The sequence below is a fragment of the Pinus tabuliformis genome, chromosome 9 (genome assembly GCF_031772625.1).
Source record: "Pinus tabuliformis cultivar Carrire ecotype Pingquan chromosome 9, CPIR1, whole genome shotgun sequence".
Taxonomy (NCBI): Eukaryota; Viridiplantae; Streptophyta; class Pinopsida; order Pinales; family Pinaceae; genus Pinus; species Pinus tabuliformis.
Window position 1 is genome coordinate 904,963,600 of NC_142307.1, and position 23,941 is coordinate 904,987,540.

Genomic DNA, 23,941 nt, shown 5'->3' on the forward strand with positions numbered 1-23,941 from the left:
CAACAAAAAGAATTGATGCTTTATGTTCTCTAAAAAGGTTGGGAATTATCAATACCAGTTGGGAAAATTTGGGGATGTGGCCTTTCACGCTTAATGGGGTTTCAGCTCCCCTTACAAACATAGGCTACCCTTCAGTCAAAGCAATGAAGGGTGAGTTGATAGTTTTCATTTAAAAATATTTCTGCATTGTTCACTCTTTGCATTCCTTTATTCCTGTTGGTAAACTGGCAATGGATTTTGATCAAGGAAGGAGGAATGTTGCCTTTGCTATTTTTCACATAGCTTCTATGGGGTCAGACTTGTTTTCAGTGATTTGTTCAGATAGTTTCTCTAAATTCAGACTTCTGTCAGTGATTCGTTCCGTTGCCACGACAGTCAGAAATAATGATGAATAATGCAATAATTGGTTTGTATCTTATTGTCAAGTTCAAAGATTAGAAAAGGAAAACTAAAACAAGGGAGCCTATGCTGAACAGCAAAGAAATTCCATATTGTTCATGCTTCTAAGGGTCCTATCTGAAGCAAATGGCACTGGAAAATATTGCCTAATATTGGAAATTGCTGCTCACAAACATCAATTGAATAAAACATACAATAGAATATTTACTCTTCGCACCATATTTACTCTTTTCAGTATTTAATTTTCAAAAAACAATGTATTTAATTTTTGTCAAGAAAAATATGGTTTTTTTGTCCTCTTCCTTTTACATTTATTGAAGAATTTTTAACAACATGTTCTAATAACAATTTTTTTAATACAAAAATTGTAACCTTCATTCCTATATACTGCTTTAGCAGCATGTTCCAGTAGCAATTTTTTTTTTAATACAAAAATTCTCATTAAAAAAAAAATCCAATATAAATAAAATTTAAAAAAAATACATCTATAAACCCTATTTTTGATCTCCTGATAAATACATCCCAAATTAGATTCACATGTATCTATTGATAAATAGATACCAAATTAGATTCACATGTATCTATTGAAACATTCTGATAAACAAACTTGGAAAACAAACAACGTTAAGCAGATACCTCACTTCTACGAGCACGAAGTACACATCTTATAGAATATCTCGCTTCTACGAGCACAAAGTACAAATTTCAAAAACACACAAATGTGAAAATCAATATGCAGTTTGCAGTGTACATTTGTTGGAAAACTCCACTTATAACATGTATGATAACAGATTTCTTCTTCCTGCAACAGAATTTTAGAAAATTGAGCTCAAACAATGTGTAACTTCACATTCATCAGAAGTCGCAACAACCGAGTGGACATTTAAAATAGTGAGTAGATTGCTATCAAGTGGACTCCAGTAGTATTACTTCATAGTCCAGTTAAATTGTTAATGCATGTAGGATCCCAAACTAACTGCCATTGATTTGTTGAACATATTTCTCAATAAAAAAATTGCTTGATTAAAAGCCAGTTCCAGTCGAACCATAGTATGGGTAGCCTGGACCAGGACCTGCTCCACCACCTGTTGTGTGCAATCCTGATGGAAGCAGTTGTGGATCTTGGAGGGATGTTGCATATTTTTCATACTTGTTTGAGCTGTATGGTGTTGTGGAGCTTCGAACACCATATTGAGAAGCAGATGAAATTCTTCCGTATGTAGGTTGTGTTGCATATGGAGGCTGAGGTGCATATGCTAAAAGGCCTGATTGGATATGCTGAGAAACCAATTGGTGGTGATGCAGAGACTAGTACCTGTGGCCCTGGCCTATGATATGAGTTCAGGCTTGGATAGTCTGTTCCATAAGCTATCTGCATTTGTGGAGATACTGCAGGCTGTGATGATAGTTTCTCCTTCTAACCATCAGCTGCAAGTTTCACAGTAACAGTCCTTCCCTGCATGCCAAGCATAGAACATAGGTGTCAAGATCAACAACTGCCCTTCAACTAATATGACCAACATTATCCAGTACTAGCTATTACTTACATCAATGGTTTTGTTTGGTTCCTTAAGAGCCCGCTTTGTAGCCTCCACAGTCTTGAAAGTCACAAAAGAAAATCCCCTGTTGGTGACAAATACATACAGCGTTAACGAAGACAAATACAACCAAACGAGCTAGGCCTTGGAAAAACATGCATAAATCTCTAACAGCAGAAGCATGTTAAACTGCCCATCATAAAGCAAACCGATGTATATTAGATTTGTAACCTGGATTTTTTGGTATTCTTATCATATGCAGCTGAACCTTCTTCTATCTCTCCATATTTGGAAAAAACTTCTAGAAGCTTATCATCGGCCGTGTCATATGAAAGACCACCAATGTAAAGTTTCCTTTGAGCCTGATTTGCACTTTGACCAGGACATGTGCTCACAACTGCCAGATTTCTTACAGTAATCCTCCCCTGTACAATAAACAATAATGGATATAAAAATTACCAAAAATAGGTGTTAAATAATGAATCAGAGTTGTTTGATGATCAATCTTCCACCCTATGTAACAATGGAGTACCATAGACTTTGAGAACTCTCAAGACTCAGACAAAACAACAATATATAAATGGAATACCACTTTTAGCAACAATAGTTGGATTGCTTTCATTTTTCTTCAAACAAATTTGAGGTTTTACAATGAGCCTTCCTTACAATTACCTTGTTTTTGGAGCGCTGCCAAAGTTCCTAGAGTAGTTACTTCTCACAAATGACAAAAATAATTAGCTTCGATTATCCCTTATGACAAAAATAATTAGCTTCGATTATCCCTTACATACTCCAGCAAACCCAAATTAAACCTTTGTTACAATTTCTTGTGGCAAACCTCACTGTCAGATTCTATGCAATTAACAAGCAGAATGAAATGCTAATGTGCCTTGTGATTCCTCTTGCCTTAATTGAAATGCTAATGTGTCTTGCAATTCCTCATGCCTTAATTGAAAGGACATGCAAGTATCAAGATTCAGGGGAGTTTGCTACGGTATAGGAAGACTGACAAGACATTTAACACTTTAGTTTATCACAACAATCAACTTGGATGCAACTATAATCTGCTTGGAGACCCAATACATTTATAGGACCTCTTAGTCTTTAATCAGAATAAAAAATGAAATTAATAAAACTCTAGTCAATGACTTCAATAAAAAAACGTAATTGAGAATCTTGATTTTTAAGAGGTTATTTCATTGGTTTAACATCTCTAATATGAATTTTCCAAGTTTGTTTTGGTTCTGATGAGAAGTTAATTATGTACCAATAGCATTACAACAATGAACCTCATTTACAATTACCTTGTTTTGGAGCGTTGCCAAGGTTTCTAGAGTAGTTACTTCTTACAAATGAGAAAAATAATTAGATTCGATTATCCCTTACATACTCCAACAAAACCAAATTAATCTTTGTTTAAATTTCTTGTTGTAAAACTCACTGCCAGATTCTAGGAAAATAACCAGCAGAATGAAATGCTAATTTGCCTTACAATTCCTCTGCCTTAATTGAAAAGACATGCAAGTATCAAGATTCAGGGGAGCCTTAATTGAAAGGACATGCAGGTATCAAGATTAAGGGGTGTTTGATATCGTATAGGAAGATTGACAAGAGATTTAACACTTTAGTTTATCACAACAATCACCTTGGATGCCCGATATCCCTCTCAAAAATTGATGTTTATGGTCAAGAGTCTTAGATGGAGCCAATCAAGATAAAGGGTTCACTAAGAAGTGAGTATGCATATCTTTTGACAAGCTGTGAGTACCCTTAACTATATAGATCACTCGTTTGAATTATTCTCTTCATCATAACTCAAGAACTCTTTAATGGACATATGCATAATAACTGTCTTATATTATAAGATAAAGAGAATTAATCTCCCTGCCTATCCAAGCTAGAAGAGCCCTGTGGTCAGCACTTCTAATAGTCTTGCACAAGGAGCTCACCAAGAAAAAATCAGAAAATATATGCTCAATGTCCTGGTTTTGTCACACTGCAAGGCCATCCAGGAGGCCTGTCTCAGCTCACCTATCTTTGATGAAAAATGAGCATTGACAACGACTTGCCCTTCCCCAACAAATACTTCTATCTCCCTTAACACTTCTATCTCCCTTATGAGATGCCTTAAGTATCTTCCTCCCATACTTTCTTTGCCTCTTTTTATTCTTGTTCTTGGAAGGCAACATTTGTCGGAGTCTCACTGCAGAGGCTGTATTTCGTGATGCTGTGAAGAAAAGGGGATTGACATCAGCATTCAAAATTGACTCTGCTAGAACTATTGACTACCATGAAGTAGGTTCCAGCTTATCATGGGTCAAGGCTAATTGAATTGGTATTTTAAATTTTTGTCTATTATACTGCAGTAAATAGGTATCACGTATTAATATGTTGAAATTATTTGAAAGGTGATCCTGCAAATCCCAAGATGAAGAATGCAGCCAAGAAACGTGGAATAGAGATAACTTCTATATCACCTACAGACTTTAAAGAGTTTGATCTAATACTTGCAATGCACAAGCAGAACAAAGATAAATAAAAAGCATAAATGGCATATAAAACTCCCAAAATTTTCAGTTTCATTTGCTAAGTTGTTCCAAACATAATCTAATAATCCAATACTATTGTTAAATTCAGCAAAATGTACATTAAATCACATGTTCGAATCAGCCATTTTTAATACAATAACAAATGAATATCAACATTCATACAAAGTCAATCGAAGCATTTTCAAAGAGCCTCCTTTGGCCCTGCAAATTTCTTTGGTTTATGAATCCAGAGCCTGCAAATCGTATTTGGACAGAATGTGGGCTACATATTCTGTTTGATTGTATTAATTCATTTCAAATTTGATTGGCTGCTAATATTACAACGTCCAGAAAATATCAATTTTTTAAACTGTGAAGGGTCATGAAATAGCAAGAAATAGAAAAATATGGGAGGATCCATACCTGCAAATTTAACCAATCCATGATGTTGATGGATGCCATGAGTGTTAATTTTGTGCTAGATTGGATTAGATGACTGATTTACTTCTCAATAATTGAAATCATTTTTACTGCTTCTGCCAACATGAGATGATAGAGACTCTGCACCTATATCTAATATTGTATAGGAAGATTGACAAGACATTTAACACTTTAGTTTATCACAACAATCACCTGGGATGCCCGATATCCCTCTCAAAAATTGATGTTTATAGTTAAACTGATCCGGATTTAAACAGGAACGCAACAAATTACAGAGATAACCATATACACAAAGATGCAACGGAAATAATACTTCATTTCATTAATGGAAAATACTGAAATATGCTTACAAACAGAAATGGAAATAAACTAGCTAGGGCGATGGTAGCTTATCTCTGAGAAGAGATGTGATGGCTACATGCCTCTGAACTGTGTTACAATGAGGCTCGCAGGCCTATTTATTGTTGAGAAACGATGGAAAAACCCTTAACATTCCAAAACCTAACCCTAGGAGATGAAACGCCAAACTGTGGGCCCCGTTTGGGGGTAAGTTGGTACATCAACTTCCTGGGGTCGTAACTTTGGCATATGATCTCCGTTTGACACGTACAATAGCTCATTAGAAAGATCTATCCGAGCACTATCATTGTTGGAACGGGCAACACCAGTCCATTGCATGGACTCGTGTTGCCCCTGGATTCCCCAAAAAACGTCGTTTAGGGCCTCAAAACGGCTCCGGAAGTTCAAGACCCGAAAAACTGCTAAAAATAGTAAGTTGTGCTACAATTAAGGAAACTGAAAATGCTGAGAAAGATAATGGTGGGGGTCCAGGTGGACTTGGAAGGTGGCCACCAATATCCACCTGGATCATTCCTCCCCCCTTAGGAAGCAATGGTCCCCATTGCGTTGAGCTCCTCCATGAGATGAGGAAACTTCTGCTGAACTTGTTCCCTGGTGAGCCACTTGCCCTGCTGAAGGAGTTGGCCCACTTTGACAACTCGATACAGTTGGATATTCTGTTGGCGAGTGTTCTTGATCTGTGTTGGATATTAGAGTAGTTACTTCTCACAAATGACAAAAATAATTAGCTTCGATTATCCCTTATGACAAAAATAATTAGCTTCGATTATCCCTTACATACTCCAGCAAACCCAAATTAAACCTTTGTTACAATTTCTTGTGGCAAACCTCACTGTCAGATTCTATGCAATTAACAAGCAGAATGAAATGCTAATGTGCCTTGTGATTCCTCTTGCCTTAATTGAAATGCTAATGTGTCTTGCAATTCCTCATGCCTTAATTGAAAGGACATGCAAGTATCAAGATTCAGGGGAGTTTGCTACGGTATAGGAAGACTGACAAGACATTTAACACTTTAGTTTATCACAACAATCACCTTGGATGCAACTATAATCTGCTTGGAGACCCAATACATTTATAGGACCTCTTAGTCTTTAATCAGAATAAAAAATGAAATTAATAAAACTCTAGTCAATGACTTCAATAAAAAAACGTAATTGAGAATCTTAATTTTTAAGAGGTTATTTCATTGGTTTAACATCTCTAATATGAATTTTCCAAGTTTGTTTTGGTTCTGATGAGAAGTTAATTATGTACCAATAGCGTTACAACAATGAACCTTATTTACAATTACCTTGTTTTGGAGCGTTGCCAAGGTTTCTAGAGTAGTTACTTCTTACAAATGAGAAAAATAATTAGATTCGATTATCCCTTACATACTCCAGCAAAACCAAATTAACCTTTGTTTAAATTTCTTGTTGTAAAACTCACTGCCAGATTCTAGGCAAATAACCAGCAGAATGAAATGCTAATTTGTCTTGCAATTCCTCTGCCTTAATTGAAAAGACATGCAAGTATCAAGATTCAGGGGAGCCTTAATTGAAAGGACATGCAGGTATCAAGATTAAGGGGTGTTTGATATCGTATAGGAAGATTGACAAGAGATTTAACACTTTAGTTTATCACAACAATCACCTTGGATGCCCGATATCCCTCTCAAAAATTGATGTTTATGGTCAAGAGTCTTAGATGGAGCCAATCAAGATAAAGGGCTCACTAAGAAGTGAGTATGGATATCTTTTGACAAGCCATGAGTACCCTTAACTATATAGATCACTCGTTTGAATTATTCTCTTCATCATAACTCAAGAACTCTTTAATGGACATATGCATAATAACTGTCTTATATTATAAGATAAAGAGAATTAATCTCCCTGCCTATCCAAGCTAGAAGAGCCCTGTGGTCAGCACTTCTAATAGTCTTGCACAAGGAGCTCACCAAGAAAAAATCAGAAAATATATGCTCAATGTCCTGGTTTTGTCACACTGCAAGGCCATCCAGGAGGCCTGTCTCAGCTCACCTATCTTTGATGAAAAATGAGCATTGACATGACTTTGAGCTCAGAGCACACCAGGGAATACATAGAGTAGCAATTCTTTTCAGCCACCTGCTTTTTTAAGTCTTCCTTAATTGATACCTGAAGGTCTTTAACTAATGCACTAATAAAAAGCATGGGTATTATATAAGAAATGCGTCAACCATTATGGCACCACCTTTATTTCCAGCTTTATTTGCTTCATCTTAAGGCCAATTTGAAACTTGAATCTCACCTAAATAAAAGGCAGACATAATATCCATGTTGAGGGCTCATGTTTTTTGTGAGGCAATAATATCCCAGATAGAGGAGGCAAAAATATCCCAAATAGATTCCTCTAGGAATATCAATCTCCTCTGACAGAATCCTAAAGATCCATCCAAGATGATAGACCCACAAAAGAGGTCATTGCCACTCCTCTTCGATTTTATTGGGGAAACAAGCACTACATTTTGGTGCCGGATAGCTGCTAAAAGGCTACACAACTCATCAAATGTCTTTATGGCATAGCACATTTAATAAAGCTCCATTTGAGAGTTGGTTTGAAATCCAAAAAAATCTGTAGCAATTACTGAAGACAAAAGTTAAGTTGACCACCAGAGGAAGCTGTTGAAAAGTTGAAATAACTATGCATATAAGTTGCATATTCCCTCATTTTGGGGATGTGCCAGAGAAGATTTGTATAAAATATGCTGCAAATCCAAGGTCATTTCCCAGTGGTGAGCATATGATTTAGAAATTAGCCTAGATACTATTATGAAGCTGTAAGCTAGCTACCACCATTCATTTTCTCAGTCTAGCCGATATTTAACTCTCTTCTCGATAAATTGGTTGTGCCTTTGCTAATAGGTAAATGGATTATGGAACTAGGTAAGGTGAATCAGCTCAAATTTCAACTCAATCAATTGGTGGCTAAGCAACAGTAGGTGGATAAGGAACTCAATCTTTCAATGGCTCTCGATCCAACCATATGTTTCTTGGGTATAGGGCAAGAACCTCATCAACTTTTACTAGTAAAACCTGGTAATCAACCTCAAGAAAATGTTTGTTTACAGTCAGGAGACCATGGGAGGAGAGTTATTCACAATTATAGCTTACGAATGGATCTCAGGTGGTTTCTTTACAATCAGGAGACCATGGGAGGAGAGTTGTTCACTAGTATAGCTTATGAATGGACCTCGGGTGATGTGAGCTAGCTATAATGGGAGATTTGAGTTACCTACCAGCCTGCATTTGCTTAGTCTAACAAATATTTGACTCACTTCATTTCTTGGGTATAGGGCAAGGGCCTCATCACTTTTTCTGGTATAAGCTGCTAACCAATCCCAAGAAATGTTTATAGTTAGGAGACCGTGGGAGGAGAGATGCTCATTAGTATAACTAACAAATGGAGCTCAGCTGAAAGCTTCTCCCGAATAGTCAAGGGAGAATACTTCTCACATATAGTTAAGGCCTCAACAAGGCAATGTTACTTCTCACAAATGAGAAAAATAATTAGATTCAATTATCCCTTACATACTCCAGCAAAACAAAATTAACCTTTGTTGCAATTTCTTGTGGTAAACCTCACTGCCAGATTCTAGGCAAATAACCAGCAGAATGAAATGCTAATTTGTCTTGCAATTCCTCTGCCTTAATTGAAAAGACATGCAAGTATCAAGATTCAGGGGAGCCTTAATTGAAAAGACATGCAGGTATCAAGATTAAGGGGTGTTTGATATTGTATAGGAAGATTGACAAGACATTTAACACTTTAGTTTATCACAACAATCACCTGGGATGCCCGATATCCCTCTCAAAAATTGATGTTTATGGTTAAGAGTCTTAAATGGAGCTAGTCAACATAAAGGGTTCACTAAGAAGTGAGTATGCATATCTGTTGACAAGCTGTGAGTACCCTTAACTATATAGATCACTCGTTTGAATTATTCTCTTCATCATAACTCAAGAACTCTTTAATGGACATATGCATAATAACTGTCTTATATTATAAGATAAAGAGAATTAATCTCCCTGCCTACCCAAGCCAAAGAGCCCTGTTGAAAAGTTGTAGACTGCCAATTCATCCAAAATCTATGGAATATAATTCCACAACGGGTGCAACTGCTAACTTAATGGTGGACTTACCTCTTATGGATCATCAAAAGAAAAGAACCATTAATGTGACCGCTGGCAAAGCAGGCTGAACAAGTAACAAAAACAAAACAGGGTTGCCAACAAGAACCACCATCCAATGACACGAATAGGAAACCAGAGAAGAGAAACAATAACAAATAGTCTTGCACAAGGAGCTCACCAAGAAACAATCAGAAAATATATGCTCAATGTCCTGGTTTTGCCACACTGCAAGGCCATCCACGAGGCCTGTCTCAGCTCACCTATCTTTGATGAAAAATGAGCATAGACATGACTTTGAGCTCAGAGCACACCAGGGAATACATACAACAACAATTCTTTTCAGCCACCTGCTTTTTTAAGTCTGCCTTAATTGATAACTGAATGTCTCCCATCACCCCCAACCCCCAAATGGATACTAAGAATAATAGATATTGAAAAAAAGAAAAGGGTTTTTCTTTCCATTTTGCCCATTACTAAGCAGTACCTTCCAGTAGGATCTTGGACTTTATAGAGTAAGCACCATGCTGTCTGCATAATGCAACTTGAAATTTCCAATAAAAAGATTAAAAACATTTTATCTTGTCCCTACTAGCTTGGTGATACACACTTGGATAGACTTGTGCCATGCTGGATCTATGTGCCAAATCATGTCTAATGTATCTGTGTGCTAGGCACATGTTCCATGACTACACGCTCAACTTGCATTCACATTTCTCTACACAGAGCAGAGTGTCAAGCATCTTGACGCTTACAATCTCACAAGTTTTTACTCAATTTTAGCTTTATAGCCTTTCTTAGGCTTTGATGCACAAAGCATCCTCACGTTTCTTTTGTTGTAACATTCTCAAACCCAACACACTCAACAGTCCTATATAATACCTTGCCTATGCAATCGTATATTATTCTACACTTGAATGAAAATTGGACATCTTAAAGACAACTTCGCTTATATTTATACTGTTATCTTGTGAGTTGCTTTGTTGGTCACCATCATGCTTCAAGCTGCTAAATACTTACGCTGACATTCATTCAACTTATCACAACCTCTGCTTTGTTCAGGATTTCTTGCTTTTCCCCCATTTCTACATCTGGGTGCTTCAATTCTTTGATAATACTGAGGGCTCAAAATGTAACTCTATGTTTGTTAGGCACCCATGTTCTAGCCAGAGTTGTAAGATGTGAACATTATTAAATTTATGTTCAACCATCGCTACTGCACCCATTGCTTCTCCAGGCATAATTTTATAATAGCAAGGAACATGAGAAATGTTTCTGACGTCATTTTGGCAGTGTATTCACTAAAAGTCAACAAGATTTTCTGGGCAAGAACCACATGGGAAGTTTACTGGACATGTTCCCTCTAAGAGACATCATGGATAATATAAGTGTCACCATACTGCTGTATATGGGAATCATGCATATGAGAATTCGCAGACTAGTTATTATATGAGTATTTAAATAGATTGATTAATCAGATCAGTATTCAGATAAAAATGTAATGGTGCTCCCTCAAAGTCAACATGATTTTAATGCAAGGAACAGATAGGAACTTTTTTTGAGCTTTGGCTATCAAGATATACAAAATCCTACTAGTGCTACTGCTACTCCCTCCGCAATCAAAACCATCTGTGTGAAGATCAAACAGGCCAGAGAGGACAGGCCCAGATGTAACTCTGTTTGGACTAGTTATAGGCCGCCTTTGAGAAAGAAAACCTTAATGACTTCATGTGAACGAAGAAATGGGACTTCTTCAAGCAAATGCCCCATTTGGATATTCCACCAAATCATACCAGCTCTTTAGAAAGAGAAAGCAAAGGCAATAGAAAAGAGGATTAATAAGTTTATAATCTTTGGTCTGAAACAGAGCCTATGGAAAAACTCTAGATTTGAACTTCCAGGCTCCCAGTTTTGCAAACCTGATAATATAAAAATCTTTTAAGCAGAAAAAAATTCATGCAAGTGAGTAATACAGCCCACCTATGGTGATTGCGATTGCAAAGAGTTTTTCGAAAGAGGGGTGCCTTCCAGAGTAATCAATCAGAATTCACCAATCGATTTCTGGGTAATAGTTCATTTCAGTACTAGTTTTGAACTTCCAGGTTCCTAGCTTTATAAATACGGGAACCCTGATAGAATACATCCGCTTAGCACTAAATAAAAATCCAGGCAAGGGGGTAACATAGTCCACTTGTGGTGATTACAATTGCAAAACGTTTTTGGAAAGAGGGGCGCTCTTCCAGAGAAACCAGTCTGAATTGGCCAATCGATTTCTGGGAAAGTTCAATTTAGAGCTAGTTTTAAGCTTCCAGTTTCCAGTTATATAAGTATGGGATCCCTGATAATTTAAAAATCCTTTTAGAAGAAAAAAAAAAAAAATTCATGTGAAGTGAGTAGCACAGCCCACCTGTGCTGACTGCAATTGCAGAAGCTTTTTTGAAAGAAAAGTTCTCTTCTAAAGTAGGCAATCTTGAATTCACCAATCGGTTTCTGGGCGGCGGTGCCTGTGAAATCCCAAGCACACCGTCTGCTATACCGGGCTTGGGCTTTCGAATAAAACCATCATCCCTGGAATGCTTCAAACCACCATTCAAGTCCCCAAAATTTGTCATTTTGGGGGTAAAATCAGCACCATTAGCATTGATTTTAGCCAAAGTTTTGACAGATACTGGCGCATCCAATTCATCACCTTGACTAGAAGAAGAAGTTGGCAGAGAAGTCGATGCCTTCCGCAGCAGATAATCAAAGAGCCTGTGTCGATCCTCCAGGTCAAGCACACCCAAGGCCTCGCGCATCTCCTCCTCCGCCTGAAACTCAATTTGATTTCTCTGCATCTCCTGTAGCACTTCAAACAACTCGACCGGCACATTCACGGGCTTGCGCCGTCTGGTCATCATCTGCAAACGCGTGGACTTGGTGCTATCCACATTCTCAATCACAGACAGGGCCGCTTCCACTTCCTCCATTCTGGGACGAGGAGGCAAGCTCCTGTGTAACACCATGATCTCCTCCACTACTTCATCCATGTTCGTCACTGCTCTCACCATCGTGCATTACCTTAATCTGCCAAATGTTTAATCCCCTTAATCTGAACAATGGTTCGAACAGTTGATAACGTTTCGGTGGAATCAATCGACGGCTCAAACAATTTTAATCGTCTAACAATTAAATCAAGCGCTCACAAATGGACACGTAATCGAGAGTTGGTTTCAGAGGGAAACGCCTTACGGCGTAACTAGTATTATAGGGACCCAACATAAATTATAGGTGCATATATAGATACATACAAACTTCTAGTCCACATAGTCCATAAGGATATGTCATTTCCATGCTAAATTTTATAATAAAATGGCCATAAAATATTATTAAAAATCTTCGGACTCAAGGAATTGTCTATAATTAATTTTACTCACAAATAATAATGACTTAAAGAGTCATAATTTTATATTGATCATAAGAACTATATAACTCTATTCCAAAATCATGGTTGTCCAACTATTCTTCCTTATCTGAAATTACAAAATATATTTGCATTCTAATAATATACCACCTATGTTTCTAAAAATAAAATTTATTCCTAAGATAACATGAATAAAAAAATTTATATTCACAATAATGTAATATTATTTTTCTTTGATTTTTTGAACTTCATTTATTTGTGTCTCGCATTATTAATCAAAACTTTACATATTTTTTAATCTTTTGTTAGTTTTTTAAATTTTTTTTTTTTAATTTTCAAAACTTTTCACTAACTTTGATTCTTTTCAACGATCCACCACACACTGCAATATTAAGAAAAAATAATTGTGATTCCTTTCAAAAACCCATGACAAACTACATTATTAAAAGCTAGTTTAGTTTCCCCTTTTACTAATGATTTGGTAGGACTATGATGCATGTGGGGGCGTAAAAATTAAGGGAACTCAAAGATTTTTAATTTATTTATGTACTCAGAAACACATTTTAAACAACCAAAAATCACAATCTTGTGTCAAGATCCCAAAACACCAAGAAAAGTGGTGGTGTGTATAGACATTGTTGTTGGGATCCCACTGGCCACGAAGACCAATTAACATGAAATATTTCCGCCATTAAATAGGCCACATTAGAGATAAATACAATGAGCAAAACTATGAGTTGTTATAAACCTAGAGTCCCAAAACTACTAGTAAATATTTCAGCCTTTAAATAGCACACATTAGAAATGAATACTACAAGAAAAACTATGGGTTGTCATAAATATGGAGTACCAAAATTACTAGTAACTTGACCAAATCAATTTTTTCAGAACCACCCTAATATCTTTCACTCCCTAACATCTTACACTCCCTAACATCTTACACACAATTGTATCCCAACAAAAAAAACCAAAAATTTTACTACTTTAAATAACACCATTACAAAATCAGAATTAAGTAAAGCCTTACTGTAACATCACAAAGGCAAAGGTTTTTTTTTTTTGAATTTTACTGAAACATCGAAGTCCGAATTTTTCGAACTATACTTTCCTGTCGTTACCCAATTTCAATCTAAAATCTTACCGCATGTAGGAACCAGTTAAGTACTGTTAGAATTTGATAAGTGAAATTTGTTAAATACCTTATAAGATTTGGTTAGAAATTGATGAGTGAAAAATCATGAAATATGCTTGTAAATATGCATATAATTCTTCAATGTTTTAAATTTTTGGGCATATTATGATGTTAATTTTCTTTGCAATTGGGTAGATATTTGTTAACATTATAATTTGAGCGGCCTAATCTATACAATTCAGTAAGTTTTAATATATTGAATTTATTTATATAATTAAAAATACATTTTAACAGTCAAATATCATAATCTCTATTCAGATCTACAGAGTAGGATGACACACGTATGATTATTCCCAGTAAGTTAATGCCTAAAATTGTTATATAGATTGTGCAGTGTTTGACGAGTTTTGTACCCTGCAACGAGCGAAATGTTCACAATGTAGCGAAAAAAGAAGTGGTTGATAATCGTGTTAACAACGTAGTGAAATGATCACCTAATTTTCTTCATTCTTATATAATTATTCATTCTAATTCCATTTGTTATTAATTTATTATTACTTGTCTTTCCCAAAAATTATTCTTCCTCAATATTAGGATGTTGTAAAAAATCTTGATTTACTCCTTTTATATAACTCACAGAAGAGCCATAAATAAGCAACAATAATGTCTGAAATATGTGTGTGTGTTTTGAGCATATATGTTTAATTTAAAATGATTTAAATGGAATAGTATATAGTTTAAATGATTTAATTTAAATTTTAATCAGAACACACGATTTTTATTAGAACGAAAGGTTTTTTATCCCATTAAAAATAAAATGAGAATGCAAGATTTCAAGATCCAGACTAGAAAACATCCACGAATTTCAAGCAGAAATGGGTAGGCATCCATGACTATTCTTAAATGTATTTCAAGCAGAAATCGTAAGGCAAGAAGACGACTTACAAGTGAACTCTGTTTGTTTGTTGTTGTTGCTGGAAAGAAATCGAAACCTATGGCGGGTTGCAGAGAGGTCAAACCAGCAAGTGAATTTTGTTGGTAGCTTTTGTAGAGAACTCAAAAACGAGTTTTGATTCGACAAAATGTCTAGCATCAAGTTTGTTGAACGTTTGTGCATGAGTGTAGGTGGGAGTAAACAACTGCCAACAACTGAGGCGTTTATGGAGTTAAGCAATTGTCGGTATATCTATACGTTCAATTTTACCATCCTTTCATAGAACGAAATTCATAGGGATGCTCGAATCCTTGAGGAATGGGGATAGATATAAAGGTATGCCCATGGGATGCCCGAATCCATGTGGGATGGGGATGGATCGATGCTTGTGTCGATGGACATAGATGGGGACTGAGCATTAATATATCAATAACTACATATATTGGTTGTTGAAACATTGTACTTATTGGCAACTAATAAATCAAATGAATGGCAGCTGTATATGTCCACCTTTCCATTTTGCTAAGGCCAAAATCGAAAGGTGAGCATATACGGCCGCCGTTCATTTAAAACCCCATAGCATGGGAAATATGGCTTGTCGTCGAAAGTTTAATCATCTTTAATGACATTTTATTTACAACCCTAGATATTTTGTCAACACTACAATAAATCCGAGGCTTTAAATGAAAAGCAACTGTATATCCCACGGTTCGATTTTGCTAAAGCCGAAATAAAAAAGTGAGCATATACAGCGGCCATTCATTTAAAACCCCATAGCATGGGAAATATGGCTTGCCGTTGAAAGTTTAGTCATCTTTAATGACATTTCATTTACAACGCTAGATATTTTGTCGACATTACGAGGAGTATAGTCAGTTGTTATTCAGTGGAAAGTTGGTAATGAATAATCACCTGATGCTCTGTATCTTTGTTTGGGTATCCTTTTTCAGATTTAAAGTTAGTTTAGATGGGACATTTTACACCTTATTAAGCAAGGGAGCATTAAATGTTGATTGCAAATTGTTTTGTACAACAGTAGTGAGATGTAAAAATAATTTCTTAACTTTGGAGGAGGTAGTGGGTAGAGGAATTATTTTTATTTAAAGGAATTTGACTAATTGTTGCAGTGATTAACAACTTAATCATCATCTTGAGAGTAGTACATTGTTCATTTTAAGTCATCCAGTTTAAATTTGAATTTAATTTCGAGGACTTTTAAATTCCAAAAAAAATTATAATGAAAAATTCCATTATAAAATTCAACACTATAAAATTTAAAAATGTATGTCCGTGTACGTGGAGAACTTTGTAGTAGTCTGCGGCTACAGTCAATGGGGGAGGAAAATCCTAGGAGGAACTCGGAATGGGGTCAGACACGGTCATAGAGGAGTATGCAACTGCGGGGAGGAAACTCTTCAAGTGGAGGAAATTAGAACTCGATCGGTCAGGATCGCGAAATAGTCTGCCTACATTTTAGCGAAAACCATGTGGACTAGTCTGCCTACATTTTAGCGAAAACCATGTGGACTGGTTAAGGTTTCAATTTGCAAGGTTTAAATACTAGCAAGGTTTAAATACTAGCATTTGCACCAGATGTTGCAAAAAAAACGCCGTAAGGCATAAAGTGCGGAAATCCATTATCCATGTAGTGTGTGCATTATTCAACAAGGTGGATCTCTTTAAATCTGTTGCAAACATTTATGTTATTGCATTGCTAATTTATTTAGAATCTACTACTACCTCCTCTTCTTGGAATATTAAATTTCTTATCACCCCATGATGACAATCCCTCTAATTATTGGAATCACAATTTTTTCCACTTTAGTGGGTTTACCGTCAACCTAAAGAAACATGGATTTGAGTCACTCAACTAAAAAGAAATTGCTAAATTGCTATTTATCATGTTTTGAGTAAAAACAATTAATAACTCATATTTACAACCCTTGAAATATTTACAACCTTTTAAGTCTTGTATTTATAACTCATATTTATAACCCTTTAAAATGAAACTAACTATCTATATTTTTATTAATAATAAAAAGAATCTTCTTTATAAAACTGACACTCACATGCTACTCCTATTGAAAAGGAATCAATACTCTTTGATAAGCAATATTCTTTGATAATCAGGGAAAGCATTATACTCGACCTCAGGGAACTCAGTGGGAAAAATTATCAATAACTAGTTAATATTGATTTGCATCAATTTCTTTTGGTCCAACCAGCAATTAAAATCCATCCCCTGCCACTGCAACAATAATACACCATATATCACCTTCCCATTAAAACTGAGAATGAGCTGCAAATAACTGTGAGAACGCGGATGCCTCATAAGCATGGAGTTAAGTTTGATCCCTGAGCTTTGCTACAATCCTCAACTGTAGAAATATTGAAATTTTTAAGAAGACTCTGGCCATTTCATAAGCAGCTGACTTGACAACAGAGTTTGTCTGTTGCTGAGTCCCAATCATAGAGATGTCTATATGAGTTATGTCAATGTCTAAGTAGAGTTGTTGAATATGGAATGTCAGTGTAAGTCCTCATCTCTGTCCAACTTATGTCAAAGCAAGGATGCTACATAGGAAGAAAGAATTGGTTAATCTTTTTGTTGTTATAGTATAGAGTATTTTTCATAAATTTATCTATTGATGTGATGATAATAATTTATTCACTTATTAAATAACTTGTAAGTAATGACTTAGACACATGTATTTGTAAAATGAGAAGGGATGAGAAAAGGACATACATTATCGTTGTTCACTTACTAATTAACTTGTAAGTAATGATTTAGACACATGTATTTGTAAAATGAAAAGATATGGGAATAGGGACACACATTATCTTTGTTGGTCCCAACATGCTTTAATTAGTGCTGTTCTCCAAGAGTCTTATCCTTAGCTTTGAGCACTTGTTACCTATAAACATAGACCACAAACTATCGGAACTTTATTTTCCTATACAGGTGTTAGTACTATAAGCAAAAATATCTTTAACAAAAATGGCATGGGGGAAAGCATTGGCATTTCATAAGACAATAATACTTACAACAAATGCAGTACTTCCAGGCTCTTTGATTAGATGCTTCCCTTCTCACCTACACTTATAATTAGGCTCACTACAGGTAGGGTTATCTCATGCTGGAGTCCTCTAGTCACTTCAATATCATTACCTTACTTTCATACTTCTTCTTGCTTTTTGCTTCACGGTGGATGCTTGTTTTATAATTGATATGGGGAGGTGGAGGGGATGAACCTAGACATATTTGACTTGATTTCACATAGTCTTGTGATTATTATCCTCCTTTTGATCACTATTTTGACCCCTTCAATCATTATCCTCTTGCTTAAGGAACCCTTGCCACCTCAACACTCTTTTTCTAAATGGTAGGAGCGCTCAAAACCTTTTCTTAAGTCATTGGGAGAATTTCAGTGTTGTCTGTCAGTGTCCCATGAGAGTTGGAGTATTAATTTGAGTTGTTTTTAGGGTTTTCCATGAGGCAAATACAATATATCAACCTTCGTTTGTGTTGAAAATGCAACAAAAATGTCTCAATTTTGATTTTTCCTTAATCAAATTGAGGAAATTTGAAATTCCACATCAATGGACAACTTGGAGGAGTTAACTGAGGTGACATGGCTCTTCTCACTCAGTTAAGAACACTCAATTCGAGTTAATGAGTTGAAGTTTAGTTTTCTTGTGTTGATTCCTAAAAAATAGGAGCCTAGCTTAGTTAATTTGAGTTAAGGGCATGATGTTTAGTTTTATGTAGTGATTCCTAAATTTAATGAGCCTAGGTTGAGTTAATTTCAGTTGTAATCAGTTAAACAAGTTATAAATATTAATAGAACTAGTTGGTGGTTAGTTAAGTAGTGGGACATCAGTGTAACTTAGAGATCATCTAGTTAATTGATCAATCAACTAATAATTAGCTCATGCATGCAAAGAATATGAGTTTCCCAGTTGTGGTGGAGTTTCCAAGGTAGTTAACCAGCAATTATAAACTAGTTGAGTGTGTAGGTGTTGCATGAGGTCAGGTGATCAACCCTGCAGAATTGTGCAAGCATTTTGGAGGAAATTCCTAATTAATAGGGGCTTATTTCCTCAAAAATTACGCAAGAAAATAGGGGCTCAATCATAGGTAAAAATTGACTAAGTCTGGGTCAGAGCTTCTCAGTGAGCAGAGAGATAAGTTATGCACTTGCAGGTTGTGCTCAGTTGAGAAAATCAATTATAATACATCTCTGTTCATCAAATTAATGCAAGTAGGCATTGGGGTTTTAGTAGATTTATTTCCCCAGATAAAAATACTTGTTGCATGTGTGTTATTTGTTCTTACATGCCTGAGTTTTTTTCTCTAAATTGTGAATTAATGTCCACAGAGAAGCAAAGTAGGTTTGTCTCTTGTGATTTTGATTAAAAAATCATGAGCAGTTGCAAATATACACCATAATTTCTACATGGTGTCAGAGCTGGATTCACATTAAAACAAGAAATTCAAAGTTGTTTCTCAGAGGTTCGGATTTGAAGATCAATGTAGTAGGATGTTTTCAGATCTAAGAAGATGCCCTTCAATGGACTAAGGCTAGAGTATGCCTTAGAAGACACCTCTAATTTTGTTGCATGGAAGGATCACATGGAGGTCGTATTGGGTGACAATGGATTACTAGAACACATCAAGTCAGATGTTGCAAAACAAAAAGCATTTGATGCCCATAACCTTGCTTAGTGGAAGAAAGATGTAGTCAAGGCAAGGAGAATAATATTGGAGGGAGTACGAGATCACCTTGTCTCAAATCTCCATGGAAAAGAAACTCCATTCACAATGTGGAAAGCATTGACAAAATTGTTTAAGAATAGTAGTGACCTCAGGAAGTTGACATTCAAGGATAAAATTCAAAGTATCATGATGCAAAAGAATGACACTATACCAAAATATTTGAGCAGGTTCACATAATGTCATGATGAACACGGTGGGGTCGGTGTTACCGTCCCTGAAGATGACTTGGTAATCCTAGCCCTTTTGGGCCTTCCTAGGAGCTAGCATAACTATCAAGATTTGGTGAATGGGAAGGAGAAACTACCGAATTGGGAGTGCTTATGGCCCAATTTGGTACAAGAGGAAATAAGGAGGAATACCAGAGACGGGAACTCATCCAAAGAAGATGAAAAGAACTTTTCTCTAGTCAGCAAAGGAATGAAGGCAAGGGGAAAGAAGTCCTAAGGTGAAACTGAATCTAGCCGATAGGGAAAGAAGAAAGATTTGTCAAAAATTAAATGCTTCAATTATCATGAATTCAGGCACTATGCTACTAAGTTTCCACACAAAATGTCTAGCAAGAAGGAGTATGCAGTAGCAACATCAGGTGAAGTTTTGGCTTCACAGTTTGAGCTAGATTTCACCCTTATCGCATGAATGACCAACACCATGATGGGGAGTGTGTGGTACTTGGATTCAGGTGCCTCGTTCCACATGACTGGGTGTAGAGAGTTTTTATAACAACCCTGGTGAAAATTCCATGTAATAAAAGTTAATAAAGGAAAAGTAATAACCACGGTTGATGGAACACTTATTCCTAGCTGAATCTTGGGAAAAACATCCTAGTGTGGGCGTTCATTGGTTTATTATGGCTAAGGAAATTGGCAAAGGCAATGACTAAGGCTTTGGAAAGGAAAAATGACATTTTTGGCACATTTATTTATGAAAATAATGGAAATTAGGAGAAAAGGAAGGTGAAAGGTCATAGGTTACATGTGAGGAGGAAAATGAAGGAAAATAATGGAAAATGAAGAAAATAGAGGCTTAATTGATAAAAAGGCTTCTGAGATCATTTAGTACCTTCGGTTAGTTCAGTTTTGGAGCTCTCTCATTATTCTCTCTCTCACAATCTTAGACACTTAGAGTTTTCTTGGAGCACTTTGGCATTGGATCAAGAAAGGAAAAGAAGGCAAGAGGAAGGAAGGAGCAAGCAAGGAAGAGTAGGATCAAGCAGCTACAACAAGATTCTTTGCAGGTATCGATTTGCATGTGTGTTTTCCTTGCTAGATTTGGCATGCATGGTATTTCATGTGGTTCTTTTCTGTTATGAAATGGGTTTTTCCAGGTGTGACAATGTTTTCATCCTAGCCTTGCCATTTCCAGATAGCCATGGTGTGATGGGGTTCTCATGTTTTGGTTGAGATGGATTTCTGGATGGATTCGAAGCTCAGTGAGGTGGATCTTTGAATAATAGAACACATGGCTCGTAACCCTTGAATTGGACTATGGATTGCAATAAAGACTAATTTTTTGTTGCCTTGTTGGGCCTAGGAATCCTCAACTGGTGAATGACAGGATATACAGTAAAGCCTAGAGGTGGGTGCTCTCCATCAGACCTAGTAATCCTCGGATGGGATATGCGATAAATCCTGGAGAGTGGGTCTTGGTTTAGGGCCTAGTGATCTGGTGTGGATTGTAGTAAAGGCTCACACTAGTAGAAAATGATGAAATTAATGACTAGGTGACTAAAAAAGTTAGGCACCGAAATTATTTCAAGTGAATTGCTACTAAATTTGAGCAATTTTTAGTGAAAAAACTAAAAATGACTAACTTAAATGACTAATTTAGTCAAGGGATAAAATATACGACTAGCTAATAAGTGACTAAACTGAAAGAGACTAACTTAAATGACTAATTTAGTCTCAGATTAAAATATATGACTAGATAATAAGTGACAACATTATTCCATGACGGACTACCCTACAACGCACCAAATTTCTATCATATCCATGAGGTCAACAACAATTTGTGGTTCAAGATATCGGTAATTTGGAACAAACTTAGCTCTAGAGCCTAGGAATTTTTTCTGCCTCTAATGTTTATGGACAAAGAGATTAATTTCTAAAGCATATGGGAGCCAAACTATCACCTTTCCCATGTTGACTCCATCTATTGAACATCATGGAAAATCTCCATAGATTAGTTATCCTTACAAAAACAAACATTTCATTGGAAATGATCATTAATCCTATGACATAATTACTACTTCACTATACTTTTGGACCACACAAAGCTTATTTTGATGTCTACCCTTCTTATTTCATGAAAAGGATACCCTACAAGCCACCAAATTTCTATCATATCCATCAGGTCAACACCAATTTGTGGTTCAAGATATAACTAAGTTGGAACAAACTTAGCTCTAGAAACTATGTTATTTTTCCACCCCTAATGTTTATGGACAAAGAGATACCAATTTTCTAAGACATGTGAGAGCCAAAGTATTACCTTTCCCATGTTGATTCCCTCTATTAAACATCATGAAAAATCTCTATAAATTAATTATCTTTATTAAACAAAACATTTAATTGGAAATGATGGTTGATCATTACCATGACATTACTACTTTTCTGCACTTTTTAACCACACAAAACTTGTTTTGATATCGCCATAATTCACTTTTGATAAATCAACCAAAATCATGTCAATTAATATTTGTGACAAAAAAACCTAATTTTTTTCATAAACTAATAATTATTTATAATAAAAAATACCTCCCATTAAACAAAAGAAAAGACTCGACCTTTTATTTAATGGAATTTAATTCAATTGACAAACATAAGAGTATTTCATTTAATTTTCATTCAAGGTTTCATGGATTTGTTTCTTTTAAATATTAAAATTGTTTATTTCCCTCCATTTGAAATATGGATTTAATATTATATGGTAGTCTTCCAATATGGATATGTTGTATTTTTCAACATTGTTGATCATGAAGAAGAAGGATATTTATAAATTGCCAAAAAATATGCTTTAGGTTTACTTTCTGAGGCAAGAAAGGATGATTATGTTGTAGTGGAGAATCCATCTTTGGAGACATGGATGCAAGGTGGTCCAGACTATATAGTTCTGAAGAGATTTGATATTGATGGAATTCGTATCATTGGAAGTGTGGTTAGACAAAGTATTGCTCTTGACCATTTTGTTTGACAAGTTGATGGTATGGTGGCAGAGTTTACAGATTTAAATCAAAGAATGGAAAAAATTGGCACATTTACCATGAAGCAAGAGAAACTCTTTCAACTTGTAGGAAAGGAAAATTCCAATCTTGCTGATGTAATTCTTAAACTTGGTCTTTTTGAAAGGTCAGATATTGCCTAGAAAAATGCAACTATGCACAAATTTGGGAGTATCTTCGAGATGAATATGAGATAACCCAACAGTTTGGCAGTTTGGACTTTAAACTCAAGTTTGTAGAGCATAATGTTCGCTATTTCCTGGAAATACTGCAAAACGGAAAGTCTGGCTTCTTGGAGTGGCTTATCATAATATTGATAAGTGCAGAGATAGTTATTGCTATCTATAATATTGTTCGGGAGAATTTATAAGTTTGTTTTGGAAGACTGAAATATCTCCAGTATAACTCATTCATGTGATACGCCACTAGTACAAGGCTGGACAGATCAAGTAAATCTTTGCCTAAAGAAATGAAGCCCATCAAATTATTTGTGGTGGACTTCATGTGAACAGAGGAGACCGACTAAAGGCATTAATATATCAATACAACCCTCATATTTGGTATGGATCCTTTTCTCATTCTCAGAATCCCACTTGTGTCACTGGCCAGTGACAAACTCAAGAGTTAGAGTGGTTTCCTTTGGAGTTCCTGCTTCTTCGGGTTTGTGCATTGCTTTCTATAAATTTTCTAGCATATCTTCAAATACCTATTGTTTAAATGCCACATCAACATCATTGGAGCCTTTCACTATCACTGGCTATGTCTGTCTTGGTCCCCTCCAGGTTTGCAAGTATGATAAATTTCTTATGTGTTGTTGTGGTTTCAAGCCATGTTTGATTGAAAAAGTGGACCTTGTGTGATTTGGGTCAACATTTTTTGATGATTTGAGGTGGGTTTGAGCTATGGACAATTGTCCTTGCTGTTCTTTAGATGTGGGTGTGAGGTGGGGTGGATGAATTTTATGTGGTTATTGCACAGAATGAGGACCCTCCTGTTTGATCCTCATCCTCACAACAACAACAGAGGGTGAAATATTTTGGAATGAGTGCCTTGAAGGATTCTTC

The 23,941-nt window shown here is 35.9% G+C and overlaps 2 pseudogenes; one reads left to right on the forward strand and one right to left on the reverse strand.

The window, feature by feature from the left end:
• Positions 1 to 1,422: 1,422 nt before the first annotated feature.
• Positions 1,423 to 12,464, reverse strand: LOC149151691 (uncharacterized; annotated as a pseudogene).
• Positions 12,465 to 22,579: 10,115 nt separating this feature from the next.
• On the forward strand, positions 22,580 to 23,247 carry LOC149151692 (protein RETARDED ROOT GROWTH-LIKE-like; annotated as a pseudogene).
• The last annotated feature ends 694 nt before the right edge of the window (positions 23,248 to 23,941 follow it).